The sequence below is a fragment of the Convolutriloba macropyga genome, chromosome 9 (assembly GCF_964194025.1).
Source record: "Convolutriloba macropyga chromosome 9, txConMacr16.3, whole genome shotgun sequence".
Classification (NCBI taxonomy): domain Eukaryota; kingdom Metazoa; phylum Xenacoelomorpha; order Acoela; family Convolutidae; genus Convolutriloba; species Convolutriloba macropyga.
Window position 1 is genome coordinate 32,190,956 of NC_134476.1, and position 15,477 is coordinate 32,206,432.

At 36.1% G+C, this 15,477-nt stretch overlaps 1 pseudogene; it reads left to right on the forward strand.

Annotated features, from left to right (window-relative positions):
• The first annotated feature begins 2,083 nt into the window (after window positions 1–2,083).
• On the forward strand, window positions 2,084–11,560 carry LOC142345342 (MFS-type transporter SLC18B1-like; annotated as a pseudogene).
• The last annotated feature ends 3,917 nt before the right edge of the window (window positions 11,561–15,477 follow it).

Consider the following 15,477-nt stretch of genomic DNA (forward strand, 5'->3'; position numbering starts at 1 on the left):
TTAACAGCGGCGCTTCGTTAAAAAATTTCTCCGTTGAAAATTAATATTTCAACAATGTCTTAAAACTGCTTTAAATAAAAATTTTCTTGAAATTTGGTACAGAAATGGACAGAAACCGCAGAAAAAGTGGCTCAAAACGGCCCAGAAACAGCTGAAAGGACCCGCATGTTGCGACATTTTGTTTGGGGACATTACTCAGATAATATGGCGGTTAAAATAATGATGTTTAAACAGCATTGTGACAACAGGACTTATTCGGCTTTATTTCGCAATTTTTCTCACTCTGCTCTACAATCTTTTGGGATCTTTTCAACAGTTGCCCCCCCCCCCCCCCGTGGTACCTAGTAGAGAATCGCTCCCCTTCTGTGCTAAACTTTACCACAATATTACTTGGCCTACAGTTTAGGTGGCCGAATATCAGTTTGAGCGCAATTGCGGAGTATTGTTCATGACCATGCCTCTCGCGCTCTGTGGGATTTAATCCGGAAATCGCGGGTCGATTATCGGGATCTTTTCTGCTAGCATCCCCCGCTTAGTTAGGCAACCCCCAATTATAAGGTGTCCCGCTTTTTCACCCCTATTCATTTAACCCCCTTTCATTTTACACCGATTTATTCACCCCTGTATCATTTAACCCCTCTATCATTTCTCCCCGATTTTAATCTTTTTATCAAATAAGGATTATTAAATTAGCAATATACTCATTTGGCCATGCCTAGCGGGCCATGGCCATGCCTCAGCGGCCCGTGGGACTTGATATTAAACTATCACAACCGAACGTGGCATCAATTTCCACTTATTTATGACAAAACATGCCTTTAATATCGACTCCTAATTGGCGGAATGAAATGATAGAGGGTTGAAAAGATAGAGGCGTTAAATGATAGAGGGGTGAATAAATCGGGGTTGAATGATAGGGGGTTAAATGACTAGGGGTGAAAAAAAGTAGAACCATTTATAAATGTGTAAACATATTGTTAAAGCTACGTAATCTTATACGTGAACATATATGAGCAATATGCGTTTACTAAAAGCTAGCATAGCTATGGTTTGAAAATATTACGTATTCAACCAAAATTTGTTGCATATAGCGTAAACATCAATAAAAATTTTGGATTAGATCATTTTTGGTGTTTTTGGCTACGATAAGGGCTTGATTTTTTAAAACTTCTTGAGGAAACTATTCTAAAACTGCCTTCAATCTACCTAGACACTCTTGTTTCAATGAAATTCAAATATCGCTCTCACAATTCGCGAAAACTTAGATTTGGGGGGGGGGGGGTGCAAATTTAACGGCTATATAAGGCTGTGGGGCGCTAGCAGAAAAGATCCGATTATCGTTGCTGAGCCGCGACGCGCGCAAGCGCGCCCACCGACCCGCCAGTCGTAAATTCTCTTTGTTTTGTATTTCAATTCGACTAATTAACATAGCATGGTGTAATTTATTTTGTTCATTTTGACATAGTATGCGTATACGTGGAACGTTATTAGTCGTCTCTGATTGATTAATAAATCGCTCGCTCAAATTCTATTCAAAAATAGCCCCCCTTTGTAGAAAAGATCCCCCCTTCGTCTAGATTGGCATCCTCCAGAATTTTTTCTTGTATATTTCTGCATTTGGCATGGTTGCGTCTCTCCCATTAAAGCTATCCACGAATTTATAGCCCCCGTTTTGGTATGTTTGAAGCTGGGGCTGGGGTTGACTAAAACGGGAAAAGCCGACATTTATAGCCCCCCAACCCCTCCCCCCATTAGCGTGAATATACCATAAGGGAGGGAGGGTGTTATAGTTTTGGTGGGAAAGACCGACACATTTTGATGTTTTTCTTTTCTTAATTTACTCCTCCATCTTAATCTACTTTATGGGCTTGTAAACATATTGTTATGTAAATGGTAACCTATTAAAGCGTCTGTCGTAATTCTAAAAATAGAACTGACGTCAATGTTTTCAATTTGTCTCTCCTATTTGATTGTGAATATATTCAATGAAGCGTTTGAACAAATACTCTCTTCTCGTTTTGTTCTATATTTGCTCTGACATCATATTGATAGAACAAACCATAGTCTGTTTGATAGACAAACAACTGAATTTCGTTCATTCTTCCTAAAACTCAACCTTCAATTGAGTCGACCGAAAAGTTAGGTCACAAAAAGGCAAAAGTAACATTGTCCGGTATAGACCATAAATAAGTAAACTATAGAACAGTATTCGTTTGTATTTCTCACTACTTGAATTTAGCAGCAATTTGAAGAGTTCTGAAAATTTGATTAAAATATGACCGGATCTACAAGTACTGGTGCCGTTGAGCAGAATTCGAGGCTCAGTGTGTCAATTATTATCAGCATTTCAGTGGCGCTTTTCCTTTTTGTGGCAGAGGGAATCAATTACTCACAATTGGCACCCTTCTTTCCAAACGAGGCAGAACTTAATAAGGTAAAAGTTGGTCTTGCCACAATATCACAGGGCGTATACTGAATCCTTTCAGAAACTTTGTGTATATATGGCGCAAATGCAAGTTGAGGCCAGCAGGGATCGGCGTCTGATCACACCCACTCGAGCGCACACCTTTTATACTCCCGAACTCGAATTAGAAGGCCTGAAGGACTTCAAAAAATGGTAGATCAGAGATTTTCAGATGAGAGGTGGGTAAAACGCAAGTGGGCTTGACCAGAGACAAATTTGAAGTCATTTGAGATTAATCAAATCTAATTTTGCTTTAAAAAGAACTTAAAAGGCTTCCCTTTTATTTCAGGCATACAAAAACTGAGAATTTTTTAACAACAAATCAACCCAGTTTCAGCTACAGGTGCAGCGATCCAATTTTTTGACACTTAGAGACAATTTTGGGCGCAAGAGACTCTGATGAGAAGCGGTTTTCAGTAGTTAAAAGTGTATTAATAAGATGCAAACTTAGTCAAAATTTATATATATGTAATTCCAATTCAAATCTTTGCTTTTCTATACAATTGTTTTTCTGCCTTCAACAAAATATATATGCGTATATATAAACTGAAGGTACTGAAACATAGCCACTGATCAAAAGTTTGACAGCAGAATTACTCGATCCATTTTTTGTCACATAAGGTGAACCTACAATTTGACTATCAATTCTTCGAAACTCTAACTGGAGCATTTTTCTGTAGTAATTTTAGGTACTTTTTTGTTGGAAAAAAGAACAACTCAGAACAATGAAAAGAAAACAACTCAACATGGATCTCAGAACCCTAACCCTCATGTTGATATAATTTTAATGATAAAAAACCAATTGCGTCGACAATTATTTCATAATATAAAAGATTTTTTACTGAAACTTCAAGTTTAGAAAAGCACCAGCTTAAAAACTTTTGATAGAGAATGAAATGAAAAAAATGAGAGTCAGTTACTATGCGTCTTTTTAGCAAGAAGTTTTGGCAATAATATAAAGTTATCCAAACAACAATGTTCTTTTTCAAAGTTTTCAATCGAACTAGAGTTTTGAAAAAAAATTAATTTCTAATGAAAAAGTGAAGATATTTGTTTATCAACCAACTCACGCTGTTGGTTCAGGTGTATAAAGGTTATGTGTTTTAACCAATCATATCAATTGAAGAAAAATTGTTGAAAACTTTAAGAGACATAAGTTGAGAAGATTGGAGCAGTGCTGAAAAACGTCTTTTTCTTCGGTTCTTCTTAAGTGATTTTTTGATGTTATTACAAAGTTCCGATAGGTGACCAATATAAATAACTGTCCAATTGAACACTTAATTATATGGAAAATATGGTTTTGGAAATCATTTTGCGGTAACAAAAAGAAAAGTTTTTCTACGTCTCTAATAAAATTGATTTCTGTTTCTATTTGAATAGATAAAATTGAGACTTCTACAAAATCTCCTTTAAACCAAATATGATACCAAATTGATAGCTCATCAATTTAAGACAAAATTGACAGCGGAAGGATCGAAGTGAATTTAAGTCTATACAATATAGACAAAAACAAAGATAAATAGCTTTTATCGTTATCTAATATGATCTTTTTCTTGTTCTGTTTTCGAATAATCCTTAATAAACCATATTACAAATTTTGATACCAATATATAAGTTTAAAACATGAAAAAGAAATTTTGCATATATTTACAATCAATTAAAAACTTTTGTGCTGTTCAAAAAATATTTTATTTCTCAATGAGAGCAAAATAAACTATTGCTGCTCCACATTATGTTTCCATCATTTGGTCTACTCCATGAATTTTCAAGTGTATCAGTTGTCGAATGAATTATGCAATTTGGATTTAGCGTGTGTGTCTTCAGAAATTGACAAAAATTTGATTGATTTTTCTTTTGAATAAAAACAATAAAATGGACAAAAACTGCCTCTGTTGAATCAAATAGTCCCCTAAAAAGCACCTACCTTTCTCGCAAAATTGTTGGTTCAGAAATCCAGAAAAAACCAGCAAAAAAGTTTACGAAGAATTTCAATTGTTTGATTTTTTCTAGTTCTCTAGAAAAATTGTTTCCTACAGTTTTGGTGTACATCAGGAGTGTGACAGATGTTAAATCAGATTCTCTTTTGGCTCAAAAAATTGCTGGAAAAATCCAAAAGATCTAAAAGATGCTGCCTTTTTAAGATAATTGTGTAATATTTTCTTTTTTTGTCCTTTGAATATTTGTTTTTTTATTATCGTTTGAAAAATTTTTCACTTTGTATTCATTTTCAAGCATTTTTGTCAAACAATACCTTTCCTTTACCCTGTAATAAATTGTGTAGTTTTTAAATTAAAATCAAAAGTATCCTCTAAGGTTTAAAAAAGGTTTCTCTTTTTTCGCTACGATGCGTAAACAAAAAGTATAAAAAAGAAAAAGAGCCAGCCTCGCATATATTCCACCATATTGAAGAAAGGCTGGAACAATAAAATCTGTTTACTATAAATGTATTTTTTCTTTGTTTAGGGTTTGAGTGAATTCTTAGTTGGTGCAATAACAAGCAGCTTTGATTTCGCAAATGTAATCTTCACAATATTTCTACCCTTCATAGCCTCGCCCGAGCTGAACAAATTCTTCTTCATATCAGGAGCTACGTTTGGAGCCGTTGGCAACATCTGCTTTGGACTGCTTGGCATTGGACCAGGTCTGTAACTTCACTTTGTTATAAGTAAATTATAACAATCTTTGAAAATTTCTCAAACAATAATCGGATATCTCATAGAATATTTCATTAGTTATAGTGGAGGAGTTGTACCAGAAAAAAGATGCAAACGATTGTCGGATCGTTGTTTAGGCTAAAATCTTGGTAGGGGGGCTATAACAAGAAAGCCTTGAGAAGTTTATTTGGAAATTGGCACCTGTTCTTTTTTCTTTGTAAAAAAACAAGTTCACTCAAACTAAAAATTTCAGACGTTGCGATGAATATATCGATCGGCCAAAATTGACTGAACAAAAAACACAAACCACTTTTAGTATATATTCATAATAGGTGACTTAAGCTACGGATGCCAGAAAAAACACATCTTATCTGATCTTCTGTTTTAAGACCAAACTAAATTCTCAAAGACAACAATTTAATTATCCAATTAATGACTTCCAATTTTTAATGATTTTCAGGTGGTTGGAGATATGCAGTAATGTGCTTTTGCAGTAGAATTGTAAACGGCATGGGCGCCGCCATGTTATGGTCAACTGGCATCCCAACCTTAGTGGCTCTTGCCCCAGCCTACGCAGGGAGGATAACCTCTTTAGTGGAATCCGGCGTGGGCGCTGGTGTCGCTTTGGGACCCCCCATCGGGTCGTTTATGTACGCGTTGGGAGGGTATATGTACCCGTTTTTAGCATCTGGGGGCATTGAGTTGGTGTTGGTGGTTGTGGCTGCTTTCTCGCTGCCCGGAAGGATGACAGGTTCCAATGGATCACATAGGTCAAGTGTTGATCACACAAGGTCTGAGGGAGCGATCAACAACGATGACAGGTAACAGTTAAAGACGCATTGATTGGGGTGGGGGGGGGGGGGGGGGAGGGGTTGAAGAGCGTTTTTATTACACGCACAAGCTCCCTAGAAAAAGTCTCAATTTGGTTATAATGGTAATTGTGTAAGAGTGTAATTTTTTATCAGTCCACCCTAAATTACACTCTTTGCAAAGATTGTAATAAGAGTGGAGAAGAGAGTGTAAATAAAGTGTAATTTTTTTAAAATTATACTCTTACACTCTTTTACCCGATAAATAGTAGTGGAATATGCATTACACCCTATTCTAGGGTAAAACCTCGTCCCGGGCTAAAACGGGTGTGATTAACTGTGGCTTCGTTTGATCATCATGTGGTATGACCTTTAATCAGATTTGCGGTCATTAATGTGAGAGCATTTAAAATGTTTTTGAATATTTTAAACGTATTTGTGTTATGTAGACAACGGCTCTCTCAAGAACGAATCGTTCTATATGGCAAAAATTGCTAATAAAGTGCTCATAAAATGGTATCTGGGCATAAAAAGAGAGCGTTCTAAAGAACAGATCTTAGTTGATAACCTCTTTTTTATATGTAAAGGAATCATCAGATTTAAAATATGAAAAGATCAGCATTACTCGGAACACAGTCAGGTCAACGATGAATTATATGCAGATTCTTATGCGGAAACCAAAAATTGTTGTTAGATATCAATATTGGTAATGATTGTCGAGTTATTAGCCCCCTTAACATCTATTCCAGGATGCTGGATAGCAGTTCGGGACTGGAACACGAAAACTCAGACGTCGCACTCCTAGTGCCAAGGGAAGACGATTTGAAAACCCCCGACGCAATTGCAAAACCAGCAACCCCAACTGCAACCTCTGAACCCGGAGAATACAAACCAAGCTTTCGCCCATTTCCTGTCATTTCCCGGAATTTGGATGGTGAGCATGTTCTTCGTGATGGGTTCGGCGCCCTTTGGGTTATTTGATGTGGCTCTTTCGCCCTACCTGTTGAAGACCTTCAACGTTGATGGGGACACAGCTGGCTTGTATTACCTGTCAATGGGTGGTCTCTACGCAATCTGCACCCAGTTTGTGGGGTATGCAGTTGATAAAGGTAACACCATTACGGCCTATTTTGTACCGACCTGGTAATTCTTAGTAGTTTTTGAGGAGAAAACGTGTAAATTGAAAATTATAGCCGTTAATCAAAATATTCAAAAGCTTGCAAATATATTTAAATCAACATTTACTAGTCAGGGGGGGGGGGGCTGTTGTGGTCTAAAGTTCACTGACGCTCAAAATTGCTCTATAATCTCTAACAGTTGTCTATTGATCAAAAAGAGGTGACACACCGCTGGTAAATTGTAAATTTCTTTTAAACTTTTACATCAATTATAGACCTCTTAGTAACATTAGGGCAAAACACTTGAGCAAAAAATACGGGATAATAGTGGAGAACAATTTAAAATTTATTGCTTTATCCTCAAAAGTTTTGAGCTATGAGGCTTTAAAAATTTGAGAAAACAATGCCATAATTGCTGGTTAGACTTAAACTGAAATGCTGCAAATGCTCAAAATTTAAAAGACAAATTGACATTGACCGTATTATCAGGTAGATGCAATTGTTAAGAGCATTTGATTACATTATAGCGTGAAATAGATTTTGAAATACCAATTTTAAGTGTATCAAATAGGACTACTCTCATAATGTCCACAAAAGTTGAGTTTAAAATCTTCGCCTAATGGCTACAAAAATTGTGTTCGTCCAATCAAGTATTCACCTTTTCGTTTTTTTTTATTCAGAAATCAGTCACATCAATGTTAGTCGTGATCATCCTGTACCAAACTGAACTAACTCTGATCAAATTCATGCAAAGATTACCTTGAATTTTGGTAGGAAACAATAAGAAAACGCTTGCGCAGATTTTTCGGCCGCATATGCAGACCCTAAAAAACAGCTGTTAAAAACATCCCTTTTTAAAAGCAATCTACGACCATAGTTTCACGATTTGATTAAAATAATGGAGCATTAAAAAAGTCAATTCATTTAACCTTGAACAATTGCTAACCTCACAATCCCTATAAATTGTCAAAGAAAGACAGAAGAATAAACTTTCTCGACATTATGACATCTCCGATTAATGTTAAATCTATTAAGAAACAAAATTTCTTTAATATAAATCACGCCGTTGATTCAAAATATCTGTGTAAATTAAATATTTGTTGTTTGACATACAGTTGGTATGGTAAACGAAATATTTTTAAAAGGTTGGCAAGCTCAAGTTATGTTTGTTTGCATTGAGTATAAAAAGCAACAAAAACCAAACTGACCGACGAAGTCCAAGTTTAAATTATTTCGTTCATAACCAGGCTTATGGATTTAAAATCTGACCTTAAATTTAATGCTCTCAAATAACCTTTCAATGAAGCTCGCTTGCTTGTTTTGAAAATTTTTTTAAAATCTAAGAAAGAGGAAAGGTTGTTAGAAATAAGATTCTTCCAAATTTGGCAAGTTTAGGACATTATGACCCCAAAATTGTCGCAGCTTACATGTTTGTTAGCCTCTTAATTAAATTTTGTATAAAAAGTTTGCATTGGACAAAAATCAAGGTCCCATCTTTTAACTCACGAATGTAAAAGTATTCATTAGAAAGAGGGGAATCTTATAATCAATTTGGCGAACAAATTCAATCAACGATCTTGTATATATCAAGCTAGATGATAATTATGCATGGCTCCACCCTCCAAAAACCTACGAGAGGCAGGAGGGGGAGGTGAGGAGGGCGTACTTTTTTACTGACATGTTTGACTTCGAATTGTAATCTTACAAGGTTATCTGGAAAAAAATATTGCAAATACCCAATTTATCTGAACACTGAACAAAGTTGAGTATGATTTGCATATGACAAGAAGGATGCAAGTTTCCCATCACCTTTTGATCTAGGCTAGCATTTACAATCAATGTATCCGCAAACCTTTAATTTCTGTACAAATTACATGCTAGAGGACCCTAGCGCAGCGCTCTTTTTTCAGCTGGTCTTATATGTCTTTCCATAGCCGATTCGGATGAAGCCTTTTCCGCCATATCATCCAATTTAGGTCGAGAAAAAGGGTTGACTTTTGAACAAGGGTAGTTAATTGTTCGTTGTATTTCCATCCAAGGTTAACCCAGAAAATAGCTGGAATTAGCAATGTAAGTCCATGGTTGTTTCAGGGTATGGAGTGTATGTGTTCTTCTGGAGCTGCGTAGCCACAGTGGCTGTATCATTCACCTTCTCATTGCCATACGCTATTTCATTTCTGGAGAGCAAATACTACATAGGTAAAATCTACCTATCACCAGATATTTGAAATAATATGATCATACTTTAAACTAGTCAAATCCTATCTAGGAAGACTCCTGTGAAACCAAGCTATCTTTTAAAGCTTCAGCTCTGAATAACTCTGCATAAAACAGTAAGATGAAGTTAATATTGCATAATCTGGATGCCACAAATGTCACAAATCACATATTAAAATGTCACAAGTCTTATCATTCATTAATTCGATTACAAAGACTAAAATTGAATTTTGAAAATTTAAACTTATATCCCGCCGTTTAGAAAAATTCTAAACAGTAGGTCGAGAATCCGCACATGTATCTTCCATTGATATTTTAAAACGTCTGAAGATTTTGTTTTTAACGGAGAAATTTCAAAAAAAAAACATAACTTTATGCTTTAATCTCGGAAAACTTGAAACGATAAAAATGAATGAAGTTTTTGCTATGTTTTTAGGTACAATGTTAGCCCTAAATGGAATAGCCCTGTCTGGTACATTTGTGCCAGTGTATTTGATACTGGAAAACATTGCCCAGGACAGGGGCTACAAATACAGTGAAGACAGTTTGAAACTGGTCGTTGGAATTTGGGTCAATTTCGCCATGGCCGGTACGCATTTAAGTTTGTTACCCCTAGTTTTTGTTTGTCAATAAAAAAATAGTTCGAAAAAAATCTTAACTATGTTAATAAATCGAAAGACACGCTGATTATTTTCGAGAGAAAAAAATCTAAATTATTAACGACAATGGAAAATGTCGACTCTGAGAACAAACCCCCAGAGATTCTCGAATTTTTACATTGTGAGATCTGATAGATGCTGATCAAAAATCTTTATCGTCTAAGATGGTTTGTGGTCTTACAGGATAAAAATTAAATTCTACCCAATGTGAACTTTATTAGTGTAAGATCTGACAAAAACGTTGATAAGGCAGAATTGCTATCTTGTAAGATCTGACAAAAGTGAACTTTTATCGTGTAAGATATTATCAGACCTGATACATTTTTTTATCGTGTAAGACCTGATAAATTGTCTTGCAAAGTCTTAGTTAGGCGACGCGTAATCTTATAACTAAGACGTAAGACACTTTCGCAAGAAATTTGTAAGATCTTACACGATATAAATTCTACAAATGTCTGGGGAAAATGTTGAAAACGACTCAAGAACCATTTACTGCCATTAGTACACAATTTTTGATCAAGAACATATTTACATGGATTGTCTTTTATTGCTTAGTAGAAGTTAATAAATAACCAGCAGTGAATTTTTAAAAATATCCTCCACAACGCTTGAACTTTGTGGAGTATAACTATTAAAAATTTTTCATCGGTGACTATATATTAAATTTCACGCAGCAATAGAAGACAATCCGTGTAAATATAATTTTGAAACGAGTAAATTCAGTTTATAACCAAATGGGTTAAATATACGTTTAACAAAATAAAAAAATAACTTCATCTTCTATAAATCAGATTACTATAATTCTCCAGATTAATATAATTCTCTGTTATAAATTAGGAATCATGATCTCTTAAATTTGAACATGTCTTCCTGAATATGTATGAACTAACTAAAAAGATGAATATTTTTTTATATATACTTAATGCGTTAAAACAAAACTACAAAAGTGCGTGTTTTAAATTTCAGTGGGGCGAATTTTGGGCTCTGTGGTGTTCGGTGGGATCGTGTACCCGTATCTGGATTTCTACAAGACATTCTTCACAACATCAATTCTATTCCTTACAGCCACTATTTTTAGCAATGGATATTTACTAATCTCAAAAAGCTACAGAACAATGCACTACAGGGCTACTACAATTATGAACGAAGGAAATGGAAGGAACGAACGAACTGAGTCGCAACAAGAACCTTAGAGTCAAATTTCGTTGAGAAAACACAACTTGTTCTTGTACAGCTTTAATAATTTTAGCTTTGTTGAGAGACCCTTGTTGATCTCTAGTGACCCAGGTTGAAATCCCATTGGGTTCCATCGACGCATCAGCCTAACTTCAGTAATCTGTGGATAAATAATTTATTTTTCATGGATCTTCGATGCTCCAGTGAAATTCAGAGATATCCCACCAATGGGTTTTCCATGATCAGCGATATTGAATCATAGATGCTGTTTCTACGAAATTACCAAGATTTATCGATGGAACTCAATGGCAGCCTAACCTCGATATCAGTCAGTATGAATAATACTGTCTAGATTGTGTCTAGCGTAGTCTAGTTTTTCTCCACAATGTTAACAATTTGGGTAAAAAATCGCTATATAAAGCGCTCTTAATTCAATCCTATTACATGTACAACTCAAGTTTTAGCATCTATAGTCAAATTCTTTTTGGAAAAAAGTTCAGTCGGATTCTGAGGTTGAATTTGGATAAACGTTTCTTTTTGTGTATTTGGTTGGTCAAGGTAACTTACAATCTGCTGGGGCCGGGTAATTGAAATGTTCAACCTCCCTAGACAAACACCGACGGTTTTCATGCAAAATACGAGATGTAAGATCCGGGACGGTTATCTCACAAGATGTAAGATCCGGGGACGGTTATCTTGCAAGATAGTACAAAATAGTAGTCTGATTTTTGAGTTTTCAAGTTCTAAACTCGAAGCCATTCAGTGCGAAAAAAAGTAAACGACGTACACTCGTTGCACTGATATTATACTGGACACAACAATTCAGCTCTATTTAATCAACTTAAAGAGACGACCAAAATATTTAATAATCGCTGTTTTTGACCGAAAGTGCGTTTAGCAGTATGGACTAGACTATTAAAGGAGAAAATGCCTAAAAAAATTAGAAAAGGTGATTTTAAATTTTTTTTTGTAAATTGTCACTTTGGTTAGCCTGACAAAACTTTTAAAGTTGTTCTATAGCAAAACAGCACTCCTGGTGAAGTTAACAAAAAATAGTGCTCGTTGTGTCGCTCAACTTCTGATGCTCGGTTTGGCCTGAATCTCTAATCGCTACTTTTTCGCTGATTCTGCCACCAAGCTCTTCACTTATCGCCTAATTTTGCTCCTAACCCAGCGATTTCTTATTCGCGGTTTCAGCGCGCGTAATCTCAACCGTCATCTCTCTCGCCCTCATTGTCTCGCTCTTTACCCGCGATCTTCTTTGTATCTCCTCTCATGTGCTTCTGCTTCCGTAATATTTAATATGTGTGGCTTTAGTTTTTTTATTTACTGCAAAAAATCAAAACCCTTTCTGAAAATCTTTTGCGCTTTGCTCATTTAAATGTTTCAGACTGAGCATTTTAGGGTCTTTCTTCATATTTGGAGGCTAGGGAATAGTTCACAGCTTTTTCTCCTGTCTCTAAAGTATTAAGGAGGAGAGTGCAGAAGCTTGGTTTTTTTCATGAGTGAGATTATATAAAATTGATTGTTATCTGATAAAACTCGTCCATACTGACCACAAGCATAAATGCACCTAACAGTTTGCTGAGGCCAGTTTATTGAAATAATCAACCGCCCTAGACCAACTCCGACGGTTTTCTTGCAAGATACGAGATGTAAGATCTTGGACGGTTATCTCGCAAGATGTAAGATCCGGGGACGGTTATCTTGCAAGATAGTACAAAACAGTAGTCTGATTTTTGAGGAGCAAATGAAGTTCTAAACTCGAAGCCATTCAGTGCGAAAAAAAGTAAACGGCGTACACTCGTTGCACTGATATTATACTGGACACAACAATTCAGCTCTATTTAATCAACTTAAAGAGACGACGAAAATATTTAATAATCGCCGTTTTTAACCGAAAGTGCGTTTAGCAGTATGGACTAGACTTTTAAAGGAGAAAATGCTTAAAAAATTAGAAAAGATTGATTTTAAATTTTGTTTGTAAATTGTCACTTCGGTTAGCCTGACAAACCTTTTAAAGTTGTTCTATAGCAAAACAGCACTCCTAGTGAAGTTAACAAAAAATAGTGCTCGTTGTGTCGCTCAACTTCTGATTCCCGGTTTGGCCTGAATTTCTAATCGCTACTTTTCGCTGATTCTGCCACCAAGCTCTTCACTTATCGCCTATTTTTGCTTCTAACCCAGCGATTTTTTATTCGCGTGTTCAGCGCGCGTAATCTCAACCGTCATCTCTCTCGCCCTTATTGTCTCGCTCTTTACCCGCGATCTTCTTTGTGTCTCCTCTCATGTGCTTCTGCTTCCTTAATTTTTAATATGTGTGGCTTTAGTTTTTTTATTTACTGCAAAAAATCAAAACCCTTTCTGAAAATCTTTTGCGCATTGCTCATTTAAATGTTTCAGACTGAGCATTCTAGGGTCTTTCTTCATATCTGGAGGCTAGGGAATAGTTCACAGCTTTTTCTCCTGTTTCTAAATTATTAAGGAGGAGAGTGCAGAAGCTTGGTTTTTTTCATGAGTGAGATTATATAAAATTGATTGTTATCTGATAAAACTCGTCCATACTGACCACAAGCATAAATGCACCTAACAGTTTGCTGAGGCCAGTTTTTTGAAATAATCAACCTCCCTAGACCAACTCCGATCGTTTAGAATAATAATCTGAATTTTTGTGGCGAAAAAAGGAAATTCTAAACTGGAAGCCATTCAGTGCGGAAAACAATTAATGACTTACACTCGTTGCACTGAAATTATACTAGGCACAACACTTCAGCTCCATTTAATCAATATAAAAAGATGACCATGAAACTTGAAAATCGCTGTTTGCAAACGAAATTGCGTTAAGCAACATGCACTAGACTAGTCAACAGGAACAAATCATCAACGCAAGTAAGAAAAAGTAATCTTAAATCTTGTTTGTAAATTGTCAGTAGTAATAGAATTGGCACGGCTCCACGTGGAATGCATAGATCCCATGTATTAAGATAGGAAATGGCGGTATTTTGGAGAGAGTGTCCACTCTAATGTATTAATATAGGGTATAAAACTAGTAGTAAGGTAAGAGGTTAAGTTTTAGGAGCAACTTGTCACGTGATTCTTAGAGGGCATTTAGCAGCGCGGAGGAGAATTGTACAGGCAGCGCGCACGGGAATTGCACAGGCAGCGCGCACTGGAACTGTTCAGGCAGCGCGGACGAAAGTTAGGGGATAATTCCTATCACAGAAAATTTCAAGGTGCAACATTTTATATTTGATATAGCAGCCAAAAAGTGTTAACTTTAGGTATGGCCGACACTATATAGCAAGATGGCGCAGTGCTATTGTGCTGGGCTCATAACCCAGCGGTCGATAGATCGAATCTGCCTCTTGAAAATCTTACATTGTCACATTACTAGTGGACTTTTACGAGCTCATATCTTAGGTAAATGTCAAATAAAATGAATCGAAAAGTACAAAATAAAACAGACATAGTATAAATTAAGAACATTCAAGTGCAAAATTAATCAAACGTTGACATGATGATAGTACTAACTGAAAGAGCAGTACCAAAGTAAATTTAGCCGAGTGGTTAATAAAGTCTACAACAAAAATTTGAGTAACTGACGAAGAATTGAAGAAATTAGGAAAATGTTGCTTTCGACTTTACTAGACTTCAAGTTATTTTACTTAAGATCCGGGACAACCATCTTGCAAGATGTAAGATCGGGGATGGCTATCTTGCGTGATGTAACATAAGGGGACGGTTATCTTGCAATATCGTACAAGATAAAAGTCTGAAACTTGAGGGGAAAAAGAAATTCTGAATTGGAAGCCATTCAGTGCGCAAAAGAACAAATGATGTGCACTCGTTGCACTGATATTATAATGCACACAATTAACCCCCTTTTAATCAATATCAGAAGACGACCAAAAATTATAATAATTGCAGTTTTAACCGAATGTGGGTTTAGCAGTATGGATTAGAAGAGTAAAAGAGACAAGGCCCCAAAAAATTAGAAAACGTGATATTAAGTTTCTTTTATAAGTTGTCATATTGGTTAGCCTGACAAACCTCTTCAACCTTTTCAAGCCGCTCTATAGCAGAACTGCATTCCTAGTGGAGTTGACAAAAAAACCTGCTCGTTGTTTGGCTCAACTTCTGATGCCCGGTTTGGCTTGAATCTCTAGTCGATTCTATTTTTGCTGATTCTGCCACAATGCTCCTCGTTTATCGCCTATTTTTGCCTCTATCCCAGAGATTTTTTGTTCGTAATTTCAGCGCGCCTAATCTCAACCGGCCTCTCCCTCTCTCTCTCTCTCTCTCTCTCTCTCTCTCTCGCTCTCTCTCTGTGCCTCCTCTCATGTGCTTCTGCTTTGGTAATATTCGATATGTGCCGCTTTA